We start from the raw sequence: 17,598 nt of genomic DNA on the forward strand, positions 1-17,598 counted from the left end.
TTCATCTCCACCATCTTAAGGTAGACTTTCATCCACTTGCTTTTTGCCTCGTGGTCACAACATGGCTGCTGCAGCTCTAAGCCTCATGTCTGCATTCTAGACAAGAAGGGAAAGACCTAGAGGGCAAGAAGGCTAAGGACAAAGGATCTTCTACATTTTTATTCCAAATGCAACGTCCACTCCAGTGACATCCACCTACATCTCTGACTAGAGCCATGTCATATGGACATTCCTAGCTGCAAAGGAAGCTGGGAAATCCAGTACTTTTAGCTGGGCACACTGCTGCCCTGAACAAAATTGGGATTCTATAAGTAAGGAAGAAGAGAAAAATCATTATTACGCAGGCAATGAGTAGCATCTGCCACGAACCCTAACCACCAATTGCTTGCCTGAACTAAATCCCTAAGACACTGGGCTTTTGGCTACTAGACTTGACTTTCTCCTAGCAACTACAGCTGGGTTTATTCCTCTAGCACAGGATAGAAGAGCCCTGCCTGGTTTAACAACAGCACATGTGAAGAAGTCCTTGATTTGACTGTAAAGTCAATGTGAGCCAACGGAGCGATGGTGCTGCCAACAGAGGTAATTAGATTTTAGGCTGCATTAATAGAAGTAGAGAACCAGAACAAGAGAAGAGATGGTTCTGCCCTTCCCTACACTTGTCATGTCCTACCTGGAGCACTGTGCTCCATTCTGGACAACCCATTTAAGCTAGGATACAATGACAAGATGCAAGATGCCCAAAGGTGAGTCACTGGGCTAGTGCACTAGCGGTCACATCATACGAGGAACATTTGAAGGCCCCAAGCTTATTTGGTCTAGAGATAAACAGATCTGGGAAAGAACCTGCATAGGGGAAGGATCAAAAGTAGTTATTCAGGTTAGGGTTCAGAGCCAGGGAGATTCCAACAAGCAGGGTAGTATCAAGTGATTGAGTGAATGAGAGAGAGATTGAGTGAATTGGGAGAGTCAATAACAATAAAAATGAACATGCACCAGGTACTGTTCTAAGCATTTACATATTTTAAGCCACTTAACCCTCTATGACAACAATTATGTGGGGTAGAGCTACCATTGTCTCTATTTTCTAGAAACTGAGGTACAGACAGGTTAAGTCACTTGTCTGAGGTCATGCAGTTGGCAAGTGGCGAAGGCAAAATTTGAGTACATGCAGTCTGGTTCCGGAGTTCATGACTACTTGATCTCTTCTCAGAATAAACTTAGTGATTCTGGGTAATTGCCAAGATTCAAACACCAAATAACATTTTCAACTTCTTGATTGTTTGGCAGCTGTGGGTGAGCTGGGAGAGATGGGGCTGAGACATGGACTTAAACCCAGGAAATTCCTCCTAGATATTTTAATATCTTCTCAGTCAAAACCAAGAGAAGTAAATGTCCACATTTTAACCCACCTTGGGCCCTTTCACTTTTACTTTCTAATATGAGGAATCTGACCTTATCCCTAAGTTGACAGAGTGGCCTCACCCTAGGATCCATCCCACTCTAGACCACAAAGGTACCGAGATGGCTACCTCTAGGCTCACCACTACTCCAGAGCTTCGAGTGTACAGACCCTGCAGCTACTGAAACCAAATGAAGGATTTGGTTTCTGTCTCACTGGCTTCCCCACCCCTGACTGCAAGGCCCACCATCATCCTAGGGGACTTCAGTGTACAAATTAAGATTCAGCCATCACCTGGGCTTCCTGGTTCCTAAACTGCCCCATCTCTTCCACTCTACCTCAGCCACCCACCTGCATTGTCACAAACGGGACCTGCTCCACTATAAATCACCAATGTCAGTCAAGCCTTCAGCATTGCTTCACAATCCAAGCAGGTACTAAATTTCTTTAGTACTTTTCATTCTCCAGGGTGACTATTTCAAATATTCTCCATTCTTTTCTTAAACCTCCAACCCCTGTGTCCACCCTGTCGCTCTTAGCCAATAATCTTATGTCTTAGTCCATTTTGTGTTGCTCTAAAAGAATACCTGAGAGTGGCCTCCAGTGATCCTCCTGCCTAGGCCTCCCAAAATTTTGGAATTGCAGGTGTGAGCCACCATGCCTGGCCCACACTGGCCACCTTTGAGTTCCAAATGCCATGCCTTTTTGGCTACAGGGCCTTTGCACATGCTATTTCCTTTGCCTGAAACACTCTCTTTACTCCCTACCTCTAGCCACTTTGCCTGGCTAATCCTACTTAATACTCAGATTCCAATTCCAGCATCACTTCCTCAGGGAAGGTTTCCTCGACTAGTTCTTGCAGGCTAGGTCAGGTTCCCTTGTTAGATCCCTCGTAGAACTCTTTTCCTTTCTTCATAGCACTTATCTTAGATGCATTTACACCCTTGTTAGCGTGATTCCTTGGTTAATCACTGTCTCTCCCACTACACTCCAAAATCCATCGAACAGGAACCATGTCTGTTTTTGTTCCTCCTTGTTTCTCTAGCTGCAAACAAAATGCCTAGTGTGTAGATGCTCCGTATTTAGAATTAATTAATTAATAGACATTTCAAGTGAGAAAGTGAGAACATCCCAATTCCATTAGAGGAGTATGACTTTACCTCAATTAATCTGCTAGCATGCCTGTGTTTCAATACCAAACATGACCCACAACATGTAGAAACAGAAGGTTATTCTCTCATCTGCCTCCAGAGATAATGAATTCCTCTCAATGAAGATATCTTCAAGCAGATATCTAAGGAGAAGTTGAATGACTGCTTATGGTGATATAGCCATAAGATATCTCTAAAGCTTTTGCCATCCAAGGTTTTGTGATTCTAGGATTTGATGCATAGAGAGGGTGGCTTGAGCAAAGGGAATTCAGACACCCTCTAGGATGGAAAAGCCATGGAGAAAGGCACTTTAGGATTTTAGTCCCGTTGAGATTACCTCATTCATTTCTTTCCTTCCCACAGAAGCTTCTCTTCTAGTTCATACTTTGGAGGACCATTTTTTCCTATGTTAAAGATTGCCATAGGTAGAGGGTCTTTAATTTTCAAAGCTCTCTCAGTTTCAAGATTCACTGGAAATCTTGTTTCCAATTTTCATTTTTCCTGCTTAAATTGAAAGCTATTTCCTTATGCCTCTCATGGCAAGGATGAAAGTACAGTGGTTCAGGTATATCCAAAGAGTTTTTAATAAAGGTTATTGTTTTTGACTGAATGCAAATCCCCACACTTCACAGTACAGAGAATTGAGATACCAACTCTGATGAAATCAGACCCTTGTTTTACATGTGTGGGTAACTCTTGATATGTGGATGTTAAAGGTCTCATAGGGCTACAGTGTTGTCAGACTGTGGGGCCTGTAAAGGTCATAGCCAAACCCCTCAGTGTAAGGGGTTGGCACTCACTTGAACTGTCAGATAATAAATGGTATCAATCAACAACTGAGTCCTAAATATCACCTGGAAAAGAAATGCATTCCTCAGAGAGGGAACCAGAGCTGAGGAGGAGGACTCCAAGAAGACTGTAACTCAGGTTTCTGTAATACTGGCCAGGGAGGGAACCCAGCCCTCAAACACTTGCTCCCTGAGGTTGGAGGTAAGAGGTGCCTACCCTGGAAGCACAGGTCAGGAATGGAGAAGGGAGTCAGCCTTCTGCTGCTTTGGAGCCTGAATATATACAGACAGAATGTGTGAGTCTCAGAAAAAACTTGGCTGTGGCTGGCTCTGAGACATGTGCTGTGAAAGCTGGACTGTTTGGGTTTCTGGCATGGCCCTCTCCTTCTCCCAGACTGCTTCAAAAAGTTCTTTGTGCAGTTGCTTCCTGCTCACTCTGCTGTTCCCACGGAAAGCCAAAGATGGGCTTTGTGCCTCTCTCAGGCCAGAATCTTAAAAAGAGAGTGACACATCCGTGGGGCATGTAGTGTGTAGTGTGTGACAGCAGGGGCAAAAAGAAAGAGACCAAGCCCTACCATGGAGTTCACTGTGGGGGTACTGGGAATGAGAACTTCTCTCCTGCATGCCTCCTCCCCAAGATATTCGTTGCTTGAACCTTGGAGCCCCCAAGTTCTGTTTTACCAAGGAAGTGATGATGGTGAGATCAGAGGGAGACCTAGGGCCTTAAGGGGAAAGGAGAAATTCAAAGGGCCAGAGTTGGGGAAAAACTAGAGCTGCTTCCTCCATGGAGATTCTCTCTTCAGTGCTATGAGTTTCTCCTTTCAGGAGAAGCAGCTTCTTTCTTCACTGAGTACTTTTTAATGGGTGAACATGAGACCTACCTGTCAAGACAGAGGTAGATTTTCCATCTGGTAGTGGGTAGATGGGACCCCTCTAGCACTGTTCTTCAGATCCTCCCTGGAGTCTGCTTCCCAGGCAGGGCAAGGCCTTGGCCAAAAGGCTCCTGGTCCTGGGTCTGGTGCAGGTTGCTTGTCAAGGCCAAAAAGCCCCTCTCTGTAGCTTCCTGTCTCATCACACTAGAGGCAACTGCCTCCTGAAAGTGGTGAAAGGTAGGGCCGGGGGGAAGGAAAGAGCTCCATCCTCCACAACTCAGTGTGAAGTCACTGTCAGACTCATCTCCTGTCATCAGTAGAGCTAAGTATAGAAGGGAGCTGAGTAGAGGTCTTGAGGCAGTAAATCTGGACTGAGCACTAGAGTCTAAGTCACCCTGGACACTGACCCATGTGTGACCTGGGACTCTGGGCCCAAGGAAAACCTGGGTTTCCCGGACTCGGGGTCTTCTCCAACAACCTGCTCCTCTACTGCCTCTGTGTTGGAGGGAGGGCAATACTCTGGCATACACCCTCCACAAAGCCAAAACACTTCGGCTTTGTGGCTGTCCTGTCTCCTGGAGGGTCTGTGGTTCTCCTCCTGTGGTTTGGGTCCTGGTCCAGTGATCTCGCAGTTGCCTCAATCAGCTCCCACCCTCTTCAGAAAGCAGCACTTTGGTATTTGAAAACAGCATAAACTTTGGAATCAGGAAGGCCTGGGTTTACAACCCAGCCTAGCACTTCTGAGCACAAAGAATCAGAGTCAGTTTTCGTATCAATTAAAAAAGGAGGGGGAAAATAGTTACTTCATAAGGTTGTTGTGTAGAAAAAATGTCATGATGACCTTTAAGTGTCTTATATATAGTCCTCAGTACATATTAGTCCTCCCTGAACTGTTCTTTGTTGGAGAGAATAAGCCCTCCCTTTTTCTTCTCTCATGGTGTCTTTCTATTCTGTTCTGCTGCCTGAGACACATTCACCAGCAGGTTATTAAGTCTGGTTATCTGCTGGGAGGAAACTCCCAGAGGGGAAGATTTCTATGTATAGCAAAGGCTTGTGGGTTGGGTGCTCCTCCTCATTCCCCAGGGTGAACATCCTCTGAAGTACAGATTCCTCATGCAGAGAAAAGAGGCCTGCATGCCCTTGCTTCAGGTATGGGTTGGGCGAAATGTGGGTGGGGGGATTACAGGGAGATGATCTCCCTCCAAAGAGTGCAGAGGAAAGAAGCCTAGCAGCTTTCAGTGGCCATCGTAGAAGGGATCAGGAGATAGAGCCCAATTTCCAACTATCTGGAAACTTTGGAAGGTGGATCCTGTGTCACTTTACATTTATTCTACTGTAACAATTCACCAAATCTAGTATGTGCAACATGTTGGTTTTGTTACTTCTGTCCTGTTTTGCCTTCATGATGGCCAGTAGAGCCCTTTACCTGAGGGTTGTCTTTAGAATTCTCTTTTTGGGAGGGCCAGGGCAGCTTTTTCTCACTCTTGACCCAGTCCAAAGAAGAGACATGACCCACCCAAAGGGATAGAGTGTTAATGGTAGCTTTAAGGATGAAAGTCTCTAGGCCTGCAAGAAGGAAGCCAGGAGACCACTCGTAGTTGGTCTGACCCTGACACATGGGTATGGAAGCGTGGGAGGAAAAACAGTGAGGCTTCTCCAGGACATTCCTCCGGGATGCTCAGCACCTTCACTGGTTGGTCTAAACTCATATCTGGGTTTGTTTATTCTGTCAGGTATGTGGTCTCCAGAGTGGATGGCATCTCAGACTCCAACATGTCAGTTAACAGGCTCCCTCTTTCTTCTCTGAAGTCTGAGCTTGCTTTTGGACTTTCCCAGTAAGGCTTTGTCTTTCTGGAGTTTTTCTGGCTTTCAGGCTCATTTGTAGAATGTAGATAGCCATTGTTTTCTGAGTTTTGTAACAACTCAAGCTAGCACTGGTTACCAACCTCACCCTCTTCCCCACGAAATCACTGATGACTCACCCTTCTTGTGTACACAGGGGGAGGATGACACTCTTCCCTAAATCCCTGAGTTGCATTCTTACAATATCCAGATACCCCAAATTCATAGACCATAAAGGTAAGAAGGTGGCTCTTCCAGGCAATAAAGGCCAGCATGGTGGACATGGAAAAAGTCATTGCTAGGGTGATCTGGGACAGAAGCTGAGGTAGCTGTTCTGAGCAGGAGTTCTAGGCTAGGAGAGGTCAGCCAAGAATATCAAAAGTGGAGAAGAATGTATCTGCGTGAGAATCAGTTAGGGAGGGAGAGATTTCTGCGCATACTCACAGTAAGGACTGAACAAAATTATATGTAAATAACTACTCTCTTCCCTTACCATACTTTGGACTTGTCTATTATGGCATTTTGGGTCTTCAAGGCTGCCCTACTGTCCTGGAACCTTTCCTTTTCTTGGACTTCCCTGACTGCACTTTGGAGCACTCCCTCCCCACATTGGGCCAGGTCTGCGCTGGCCTGCAGGGAGGTAATGCTGGCCTGGGACTGAGCAGACTCCAGACACAATTGCCCACCTATCCAAACCTTTTAACCCAGGAGCTCCTAGTCCAGGCTCCAGGTTTTTTAATCGGCCTCTGCTGCCCCCACATGGTAACTGAGGTTATTTTTCCTCACCTGAGGTGACTTCTGATGAAAGGTTGTCAGAATCCCAAATTTCTGGCCACTTTCTCCAGCTCCTTATAGCCACCCCCACCCCCTCTGCAGTGCTTCAGGAATGTTGCTCTCTCTTGAGACAGTCAAATCCTGGGACTGATGAGGTTCGGGGTCATGACTGGGAGGTGGTGCTGCTCACTTCAGCTCATCTGGGGATGTGGGAAGTCATAGGAGAAGGAAGGGGTTCAAAACACTGGAAACAGGATGACTTCTCTTACAGTCTCAAAAATCATCAGTCTAAAACCCCTAAGATCCCCGAGCAACCATGTCATGAGGAGCATGACCCTTCCCAAGTTATTCCTCAAAGCTAATCCAGAAACCATGACTCAGCTTCTATTGCTCTTTGCCTGGTAGCTCTGATAGGTCAGAGGTGGCCCAGACTTTCCACCCTCTGTGCCTTGCACACCTTTGGACATTAAAACATGGATGGAAAAGGAAGCAGGATTTTGATCAGATACAAAAGATGTAGGCTTCCCCCACAGAGCCCAGGGAAATGTCCCATTGCTGTCAGAGAGAGTACCACTCTACCCACGAAGCCAGAAAAATGGGGTCCAAGGCCAAGGTTGATGGCCCAGGCAGAAGTAAGAAAAGAGGTTTAGAGGATATGTGCCTCTCAGACTATGAACTAGAAGAGTGAGGTTGTTACCAGCATCCCACCTACCAGCTTGAGAATCTGGTGGGAAGATGTCACCTAAAAGTAGATCTAGGCCAGGCATGGTGGCTTGCACCTGTAATCCCAGCACTTTGGGAGGCCAAGGCGGGCAGATCACGGGGTCCGCAGATCAAGACCATCCTGGCTAACACGGTGAAACCCCGTCTCTACTAAAAATACAAAAAATTAGCTGGGCGTGGTGGCGCGTGCCTGTAGTCCCAGCTACTCAGGAGGCTGAGGCAGGAGAATGGTGTGAACCCTGGGAGGTGGAGCTTGCAGTGAGCCAAGATTGTGCCACTGCTCTCCAGCCTGGGCGACAGAGCAAGACCCCATCTCAAAAAAAAAAAAAAAAGGTAGATCTAGTGACTTTTGTCCTGGGCCGCAAGTCCAGCCCTTAGCATGCTGGGAAACTGCTGCTCATCCTCACTTTGGGCTCCTTTCTTTGAATATCCCTTCCACAACTCCTTCCTGTATCTGAGACCACTATCTCATTCCAGAGGCAGAGCAGGACCTGTCTAGGGGCCGAGTCAGAACTCTGGGAATCACAATTGAATTCCTGTAGGTCTTTACATGTATTATTTCATTAATCCTTATAAAAATTCATGAAAGATGAATTGTTATCATGTTTACAGATGAATAAACCAAGGAAGGCTCTGAGAAGTGAGATGATTGCCCAGGATCCCACAGCTAGTTCTTGGAGGAGTCTCTTACACATTTATCTGGCTTTAAAGTCAGATTCTTATAGACTATTACTCTGCTACCTTTTTATTGCAGTCCCTTCTCTCCCTGATTCTTTATATCCAACCAGATGCCAGATCTATAGATTCTATTTTGTAAATATCTCCTAAGTCTGCTCCCTCCTTTCTCCCTCTCTTCCCCTCCCCTCTTCCTGTCTTCTATTTCTCTTCTCTTCCTTTCTCGAGTCACTTGTCTCCTGTATCTTCTCTTAACTGAGGTAAAATTTACATACAGTGAAGTGCACATATCCTAAGTGTACAACTCAGTGAGTTTTAATAATGTGTGCTCTCTATTTCTACCACTCAAAATCAAGATGTAAAATACTTCCATCACACTTGAAAGTCCTCTCATTTTCACTTTCAGTTAGTCCTTGGCCCACACAGGCAATGATGGATATGGTTTCTGATGCTGTGTATTACTTTTCCTGTTCTAGAATCTCATATAAATGAAACAACACAGTATATACTCTTTGGGGTCTACTTCTTTTGGTTTTATGACATGTTTTATATTCTACACGTTTGTTTATCACATACTTCATTCTCTTTTTTTGCTAACAGCTACATTGGGATGTGATTTACATACCACACAATTCACCCATATAAGTGTACAATTCAATGATTTCTAGTACAGTATATTCACAGAATTTTATAACCTTCACAACAATTGATTTTAGAAAGTTTTTATCATCCCAAAATGAAACTCTATACCCCTTAGTCATCAACCTCCAGCCACAACCCCTGTCTCCACGCCTAAGCAACCACCAATCAATCTACTTTTTGTCTCTATAGATTTGCCTATTATAGACATTTCATATAAATGGAATCATATAACATGTGGTCTTTTGTGGTTGAGATTTCTTTCACCTAGCATAATGTTTTGAAGATTCATCCATGTTGTAGCATGTATCAATACTTGATTCCTTTTTATGGCCGAATAATATGCCATTGTAGGGATATACCACATTTTGTTTCCACTTTTGACTAATATGCATAACGCTGCTATAAATAATCATGTACAAGTCTTTGCATGGACATATATTTTCATTTCTCTTGGATATATACCTAGGAGTGGAATTGCTGGATCATGTGGTGAGTCTGTGTTTAACTTCTTGAGGCACTGCCAAACTCTTTTCCAAGTGGCTGCACCGTTTTGAGGCCCAACAGAAGCATATGAAGTTCTGATTTCTCCACATCCTCCCCAACACTTGTTAATATCTGACTTTTTGATTATGGCCACCCTATGGTTGTGAAGTAATACCTCATTATGGTTTTGAATTTCTTTCCCTTTTTTATTGCTGAATAGTATTTCATTGTATGGACATACTACAATTTATTTATTCTCCTGTTGCTTATGGGCATTTGGGATGTTTTTAATTTAGGACTATTATGAATAAAGATGCTATAAACATTCTTGTAGAAGTCTTATTGTGGACATAAATTTTTATATTTTTGGGGTGAATATACAAGAGTAGAATAGCTGGGTCATAGAGTAGGTGTATGTTGAACTTCACAGGAAAATTCCAAACTCCTTTTCAAGTCGTTGTCTGCTACCATGTATGAAAGATCCAGTTGTTTCACATCTTCCCTAACATGTGGTATTATTAAACTTTTTATTTACCATTCTGGTTGTTGCTTGGTGATTTCTTGTGATTTTAATTTGCATTTCTTCAGACCAAAGATGTTGAACACCCTTTGTCTGCTTATTGGCCATTTATGTATGTTTTTCTGTGAAGTATCTGTTCAAGTTTTTTGCCCATTAAAAAATTGGGTTGTCTGTCTTTTTGTTACTGATTTATATAACAGGGTTTCTCAATATAATACTATTGACATTTTAGGCCAGATAATTCTTCGTTGTGGGGGTCTGTCCTGTGCATTGTAGGGCTTTAAACAGCATCCCTGGCCTCTGCCTACTAGATTCTACTAGGAAAATACCCCCTCCAGTTGTGACAACCAAAAATGTCTTTAAACATTGTCAACTGTCCCCAGGGAACAAAAATCACCCCCAGTTGAGAACCAATGATTTATAAAGATTTATATATTCAGGATACAAGTCCTTTGTTAGATATCTGTTTTGTAAACATTTTCTCCTAGTTTGTGGCTAACTTTTAAATTTTCTTAATGATGTCTTTTGAGGAGCAGAAAGTTTAGATTCAGATTAAGTACAAGTTAGTAATTTTTCTTTTATGTTTAGAACTTAAAATAATATAATATTTCTTTTATGTTTACAACCTAGCACAATATCTGGGAGAAGGCTCTCGTTATGGTGGGATCCTCCTGGCTACCAGTGCCACCTGCTGCTTGGTATGAAAGGGAATCTCTTGCCCTGTGGAGAAGAACAGTGTTTCCCGGCCCAGTGCTTCTTGCAGCATGATTTCCCTGTCTGCGAGAGACTGAGAGTTCCTCCAGCTCCAGACAGGTTGTTGCAGTGGAATTTTCCCTGTTGATGCCCCTGGACCATATCTCTTGGTGGGGCAGGGGAGTCTCAGATCATGGAGACAAAGAGGTTTCCAGTTCCAGGTTGTTTGATATGATATGGTCCCCCTTGCTGGTGCTTCCAGTTACCCATTGTGTCTCCCTGAAAGAGGGGGTTCTTGGACATGGTGAAGCAGGAGAGGCTTCCACTGTCCACATATTGTCAGAGGGAATCCCCACTGATCCCCCTTGCCAGTGCTGCCAAGTTCACCTGGGGTTGTCGTTGGGAATCCTGTTCCATCTGGGAAAGAAATGAATCTACCTGGGATACCTGTTGCTAGGTTGAGGTCAATTGCTGATAGGCCTGGGTCTACTTCTTCTGTTGGGTGGGGGATTGTTAGATACCCTGCTGCATCTTTCCTCAAGTCCTTAGGTCCCAAAGTAGTTCATCATCCTCTTTTCACCTTGCATAGCTCTCTTTTGGTTGCCTCTTGCATTGTTTCTAGGATTATAGTTGCATCCAGCAGGGAGAGAATGGATGAATGAATGAATCCACACTATCATTCCTCAACTGGAAGTCTAGATAAAATGTTTTAAAGAACCAAGTAAGTTTTCCATTAATAAAAAATGTAATTATTGATGTTAAAATTTAATGGAAGGGTTAAGTAGCAAATTAGATGGAAATAAAGAGAAAATTCATTATCTGAAATGCATATCTGAAGAAACTGCTCAGAATGCAGCAGGAGCAGAGAAAGAGATAGGAATTGTAAAGGAGAAATTTAAAGATATGGAAGACAGAATGAGAAGATATAATTGCATTTCTAGATGGAGAGAATGAAGAAAATGAGAGAGAAGCAAGATCCAAAGAATAATGACTGATAATTTTTTGTTGTTGTTGATGAATGACATGAATCCTTAGATTCAAGAATTACAACTGCCCTGCCAATCCCAGGCAGCACAAATACAAAGAAAGCCTCACATAGACATATGGTGATAAAAAAGATAGAGAATATCTGAAAAGAAGCCAGACAAAGATGATGGATTACCTCCAAAGGAATGACTCATAAACAAAGAGAAGACTTCTCAAGACTGCTCTTCTGCCTTTGTGAAGACTTCTCAAGACTGCTCTTGTAGTCTTGAGAAGTCTTCACAAAGTCAGAAGATAAGAGAATAATACTTTCTTTCTTTATTTGAAGTTTTTCTTTCATTATACTTTATGTTCTAGGGTACATGTGCACAATGTGCAGGTTTGTTACATATGTATACATGTGCCATGTTGGTGTGCTGCACCCATTAACTCGTCATTTACGTTAGGTATATCTCCTAATGCTACCCCTCTCCCCCTCCCACCACCCCACAACAGGCCCCAGTGTGTGATGCTCCCCTTCCTGTGTCCAAGTGTTCTCATTGTTCAATTCCCACCGAAGAGCAAGAACATGCAGTGTTTGGTTTTCTGTTCTTGCGATAGTTTGCTCAGAATGGTGGTTTCCAGCTGCATCCATGTCCCTACAAAGGACACAAACTCATCCTTTTTTATGGCTGCACAGTATTCCCTGGTGTATATGTGCCACATTTTCTTAATCCAGTCTCTCATTGATGGACATTTGGGTTGGTTCCAAGTCTTTGCTATTGTGAATAGTGCTGCAATAAACATACGTGTGCATGTGTCTTTATAGCAGCATGATTTATAATCCTTTGGGTATATACCCAGTAATGGGATGGCTGGGTCAAATGGTATTTCTAGTTCTAGATCCTGCGAATCATACTTTCAAAGTGCCAAAGGAAAATATGTCAAACTAGAAGATTAGTGTTTGACAAACTAATATTTAACAATAAGAGCCAAATAAAGACATTTTCAGAAATGTAAAATCAGATCCTCACTGAAGGATTTTTTAGAATAATCTCCAGAAGGAAGAATTAGATGAAAGAAAAAATAGTGGGCAAAGAAATTTGTGAAATTTAGATAAGCATAAACAACCATTACCTATATGAAACACTAAAAATAGTGACTAAGTTGGGGGAATTTATAAAAGGGTGGAACTAAATTACTTATTAAAAATAATAAGTAAGTGGGGAAGAGGTGGTAGTGATGGACATTAAAGCATTAGAAGGTCTTTGTATCACTTAGGAGGAAGCTAGAGATATTGATTAAACTTGGTTTAAGTATAAATGGTAAAATTTAAAGGTAACTATTAAAAGAATAGAAGTAACAGACTCAGTGCAATACCTATAAAAATACCAATGAGATTATTCACGAAAATAGAAAAACAATCTTAAAATTTATATGGAAAGACAGAAGACCCCCAATAGCCAAAGCAATTTCAAGCAAAAAGGAATAAAGCTGGAGGTATTACAATATCTGACTTCAAAATATACTACAAAGCTATAGTAACCAAAATAGCCCAGTACTGGCATAAAAACAGACATATAAACCAATGGAACAGAATACAGAACCCAGAAATGAACCCATGCATTTATAGCTCACTGATTTTTGGCAAAGGCTTCAAGAACACACATTGGGGAAAGGGCAGTATTTTCAATAAATGGTGTTGGGAAAACTGGACATACACATACAGAAGCGTGAAACTAAACCTCTATCTCTCACCATATACAAAAATCAACTCTAAATGGATTAAATATTTAAATGTAGGCTCCCCAAGTTATGAAACTACTAGAAGAAAATGTAGGGGAAGCACTTAAGCCCAGACATTGGACTGGGCATGGATTTTTAAAATAAGACCTCAAAAGCACAAGCAACAAAAGCAAACATAGACAAATGGGATTACATCAAACTTAAAAGCTTCTGCACAGCAAACAGTCAATAAAGTGAAAAAAAAAAAAAAAAACAGTCTACAGAATGAGAGAAAGTATTTGCAAACTATGCATCTGGCAGGGAGTTACTACCCAGGATATATAAGGAACTCAGCTCAATAGCAAAAAACAAATAATGAGATTAAAAAATGGCAAAAGACTTTAATAAACATCTCTGAAAAGAAGACCTACAAATGGCCAACAGATATATGAAAAAATGCTCAACATCACTAATTATCACAGAGAAATTAAAATCAAAACCATAATGAGATATCACCTCACCCTAGCTAGAATGGCTGTAGTTAAAAAGACAAAAATTAACAAATGCTGGTGAGGATGCGAAGAAAAGGGAACTCATACACTGCTGGTAGAAATGTAAATTAGTACAGCGACCATGGAAAACAGTATGAAAGTTTCTTAAAAAATTAAAAATAGAACTACAATATGATCCAGCAATCCCATTACTGAGTATACATACAAAGGAAATAGAATCAGTATGTCAAACAAAGATATCTGTACACCCATGTTTATTGCAGCACTATTCACAATAGCCAAATTATGGAATCAACCTAACTGCCCACTTGATGATGAGTGGATAAAAAAAAAAATGTTACACACACACACACCCCCGACACACACACTATTCAACTATGAAACAAAATGGTATCTCGTCATTTGTGACAACATGGATGAACCTGGAAGACATAACATGAAATGAAAAAAAGTCAGAGACAGAAAGACAAAAACTGCATGATCTCACTCATATGTGGAATCTAAAAAAAAAAGAATGATTTAATGGACGTAGAGAGTAGAATAGTGGTTACCTGGAGCTGGGGAGAGGAGACAGGGGTTGGGGGTGGGGGAAACTAGAAAAGGCTGGTCGATGGGCACAAAGTTATAGTTAGACAGGAAGAAAAGTTCTGTTGTTCTGCTACACAGCACGACGACTATAGCAAATAATAATGTATTGTAATTTTTGAGATAGCTAGAAATTAATAGGTACAATGTACACTATTTGGATGATGGTTACACAGAAAACACAGACTTCACCGTTAGGTAATATATCCATGTAACAAAACTGCACTTGTGCCTGCTAAATCTATAAAAATTAAAATTAAAAATTAAAAAGATAGCTAGAAGAGAAGATTTTGAATGTTGTTAATACTTATCAGAAATTATAAATATGTTTAAAGTGATGGATATGGTAATTACCAATTTGATCACTATACTGTGTATATATGCATTGAAACATCACATTACAACCTATAAATATGTGCAACTATTATGTGTCAATTGTAAATTAAAATTTTTTAATTTTATTACGTTATTTGTCTATTGTAAATTTAAAAATTTTTAAAGAATAGATAAAGCATAAAACATATAAAACAGTAGAAGGAGAAATAGAAAAACAAAAACTAAAGTACTTGCAAAGAAAACAGAAAAAATGAAAAAAAAGATAAAAATCAAGGTAAACATAAAGCATTAAAGAACATGATATGACTAAGGCCGGGCGCCGGTGGCTCACGCCTGTAATCCCTGCACTTTGGGAGGCCGAGGCGGGCGGATCACGAGGTCAGGAGATCGAGACCATCCTGGCTAACACGGTGAAACCCCGTCTCTACTAAAATACAAAAAATTAGCCGGGCACGGTGGCGGGCGCCTGTAGTCCCAGCTACTCGGGAGGCTGAGGCAGGAGAATGGCACGAACCCGGGAGCGGAGCTTGCAGTGAGCCGAGATGGTGCCACTGCACTCCAGCCTGGGCGACAGAGTGAAGACTCTGCCTCAAAAAAAAAAAAAAAAAAAAAAAAAAAAGAACATGATATGACTAAATGAATAGTATGTCAGAGAAAGGGCAGGACATCTGGCTTCCCAGCGGGAAACTTCATAGTGCCAGCAATGAAAGAGAGAATTAAATGTGGGTGATGTTGAGAAAGGCAAGAAGATTTCTGCTCAAAAGTGTGCCCAGTGCCACACTGTGGAAGAGGGAGTCAAGCACAAGCCTGGGCCAGACCTCCATGACCTCTTTGGATGGAAGACAGGTCAGGCTGTTGAATTCTCTTACAATGATGCCAATAAGAACAAAGGCATCACCTGGGGAGAGGATACACTGATGGAGTATTTGGAGAATCCCAAGAAGTACATTCCTGGAACAAAAATGATCTTCACTGGCATCAAGACGGCAGAAGGGGCAGACTTCTAAGCTTATCTCAAAAATGCTACTAATGAGTGATAACTGGCCACTACTGAAGGTCTTTCCTGCATCTATTGAAATAATCATGTGGTTTTTGTCATTGGTTCTGTTTATGTAATGGATTACATTTATTGATTTGCATATGTTGAACCAGCCTTGCATCCCAGGGATGAAGCCCACTTGATCATGGTGGATAAACTTTTTGATGTGCTGCTGGATTTGGTTTGCTAGTATTTTATTGAGGATTTTCACATCGATGTTCTTCAGGGATATTGGCCTAAAATTCTCTTTTTTTGTTGTGTCTCTGCCAGGCTTTGGTATCAGGATGATGCCAAACAGACCTTCATGCTAAAAACTCTCAATAAACTAGGTCTTGATGGAACGTGTCTCAAAATAATAAGAGCTATATATGACAAACCCACAGCCAATATCATACTGAATGGGCAAAAACTGGAAGCATTCGCTGTGAAAACCGGAACAAGACAAGGATGCCCTCTCTCACCACTCCTATTCAACATAATGTTGGAAGTTCTGGCTAGGGCAATCAGGCAAGAAAAAGAAATAAAGGATATTCAATTAGGAAAAGAGGAAGTCAAATTGTCCCTGTTTGTAGATGACATGACTGTATGTTTCAAAAGCCTCATTGTCTCAGCCCAAAGTCTCCTTAAGCTGATAAGCAACTTCAGCAAAGACTCAGGATACAAAATCAATGTGCAAAAATCACAAGCATTCCTATACACCATTAAGAGACAAACAGAGAGCCAAATCATGAGTGAACTCCCATTCACAATTACTACAAAGAGAATAAAATACCTAGGAATCCAACTGACAAGGGATGTGAAGGACCTCTTCAAGCAGTATACAAACCACTGCTCAACAAAATAAAAGAGGACACAAACAAATGGAAGAACATTCCATGCTCATGGATAGGAAGAATCAATATCGGGAAAATGGCCATACTGCCCAAGGTAATTTATAGATTCAATGCTATCGCCATCAAGCTTCCACTGACTTTCTTCACAGAATTGGGAAAAACGACTTTAAAGTTCATGTGGAACCAAGAAAGGGCCCACATAGCCAAGACAATAAGCCAAAAGAACAAAGCTGGAGGCATCATGCTACCTGACTTCAAACTATACTACAAAGCTACATTAACCAAAACAGCATGGTACTGGTACCAAAACAGAGATACAGATCAATGGAACAGAACAGAAGCCTCAGAAATAACACCACACATCTATAACCATCTGATCTTTGACAAACCTGACAAAAACAAGCAATGGGGAAAGGATTTCCTATTTAATAAATGGTGCTGGGAAAACTGGCTAGCCATATTCAGAAAGCTGAAACTGGATCCCTTCCTTACACTGTATACAAAAATTAACCCAAGATAGATTAAAGACTTAAATGTAAGACCTAACACCATTAAAACCCTAGAAGAAAACCTAGGCAATACCATTCAGTACATAGGCATGGGCAAAGATTTCATGACTAAAACACCAAAAGCAATGGCAACAAAAGCTGAAATAGACAAATGGGATCTAATTAAACCAAAGAGCTTCTGCACAGCAAAAGAAACTATCATCAGAGTGAGCAGGCCACCTACAGAATGGGAGAAAATTTTTGCAGTCTACCCATCTGACAAAAGGCTAATATCCAGAATGTACAAAGAACTTAAACAAATTTACAAGAAAAAAATCAAACAACCCCATCAAAAAGTGGGCAAAGGATATGAACAGACACTTCTCAAAAGATGACATTTATGCAGCCAACAGACGTGTGAAAAAATGCTCATCATCACGGGTCATCAGAGAAATGCAAAGCAAAACCACAATGAGATAGCATCTCACACCAGTTGGAATGGTGATCATTAAAAAGTCAGGAAACAACAGGTGCTGGAGAGGATGTGGAGAA

At 41.7% G+C, this 17,598-nt stretch overlaps 1 pseudogene; it reads left to right on the forward strand.

Annotated features, from left to right (window-relative positions):
* Positions 1-564: 564 nt before the first annotated feature.
* On the forward strand, positions 565-15,723 carry LOC140710705 (cytochrome c-like; annotated as a pseudogene).
* The last annotated feature ends 1,875 nt before the right edge of the window (positions 15,724-17,598 follow it).

Source organism: Chlorocebus sabaeus, chromosome X (genome assembly GCF_047675955.1).
Source record: "Chlorocebus sabaeus isolate Y175 chromosome X, mChlSab1.0.hap1, whole genome shotgun sequence".
In the NCBI taxonomy this organism is placed as follows: domain Eukaryota; kingdom Metazoa; phylum Chordata; class Mammalia; order Primates; family Cercopithecidae; genus Chlorocebus; species Chlorocebus sabaeus.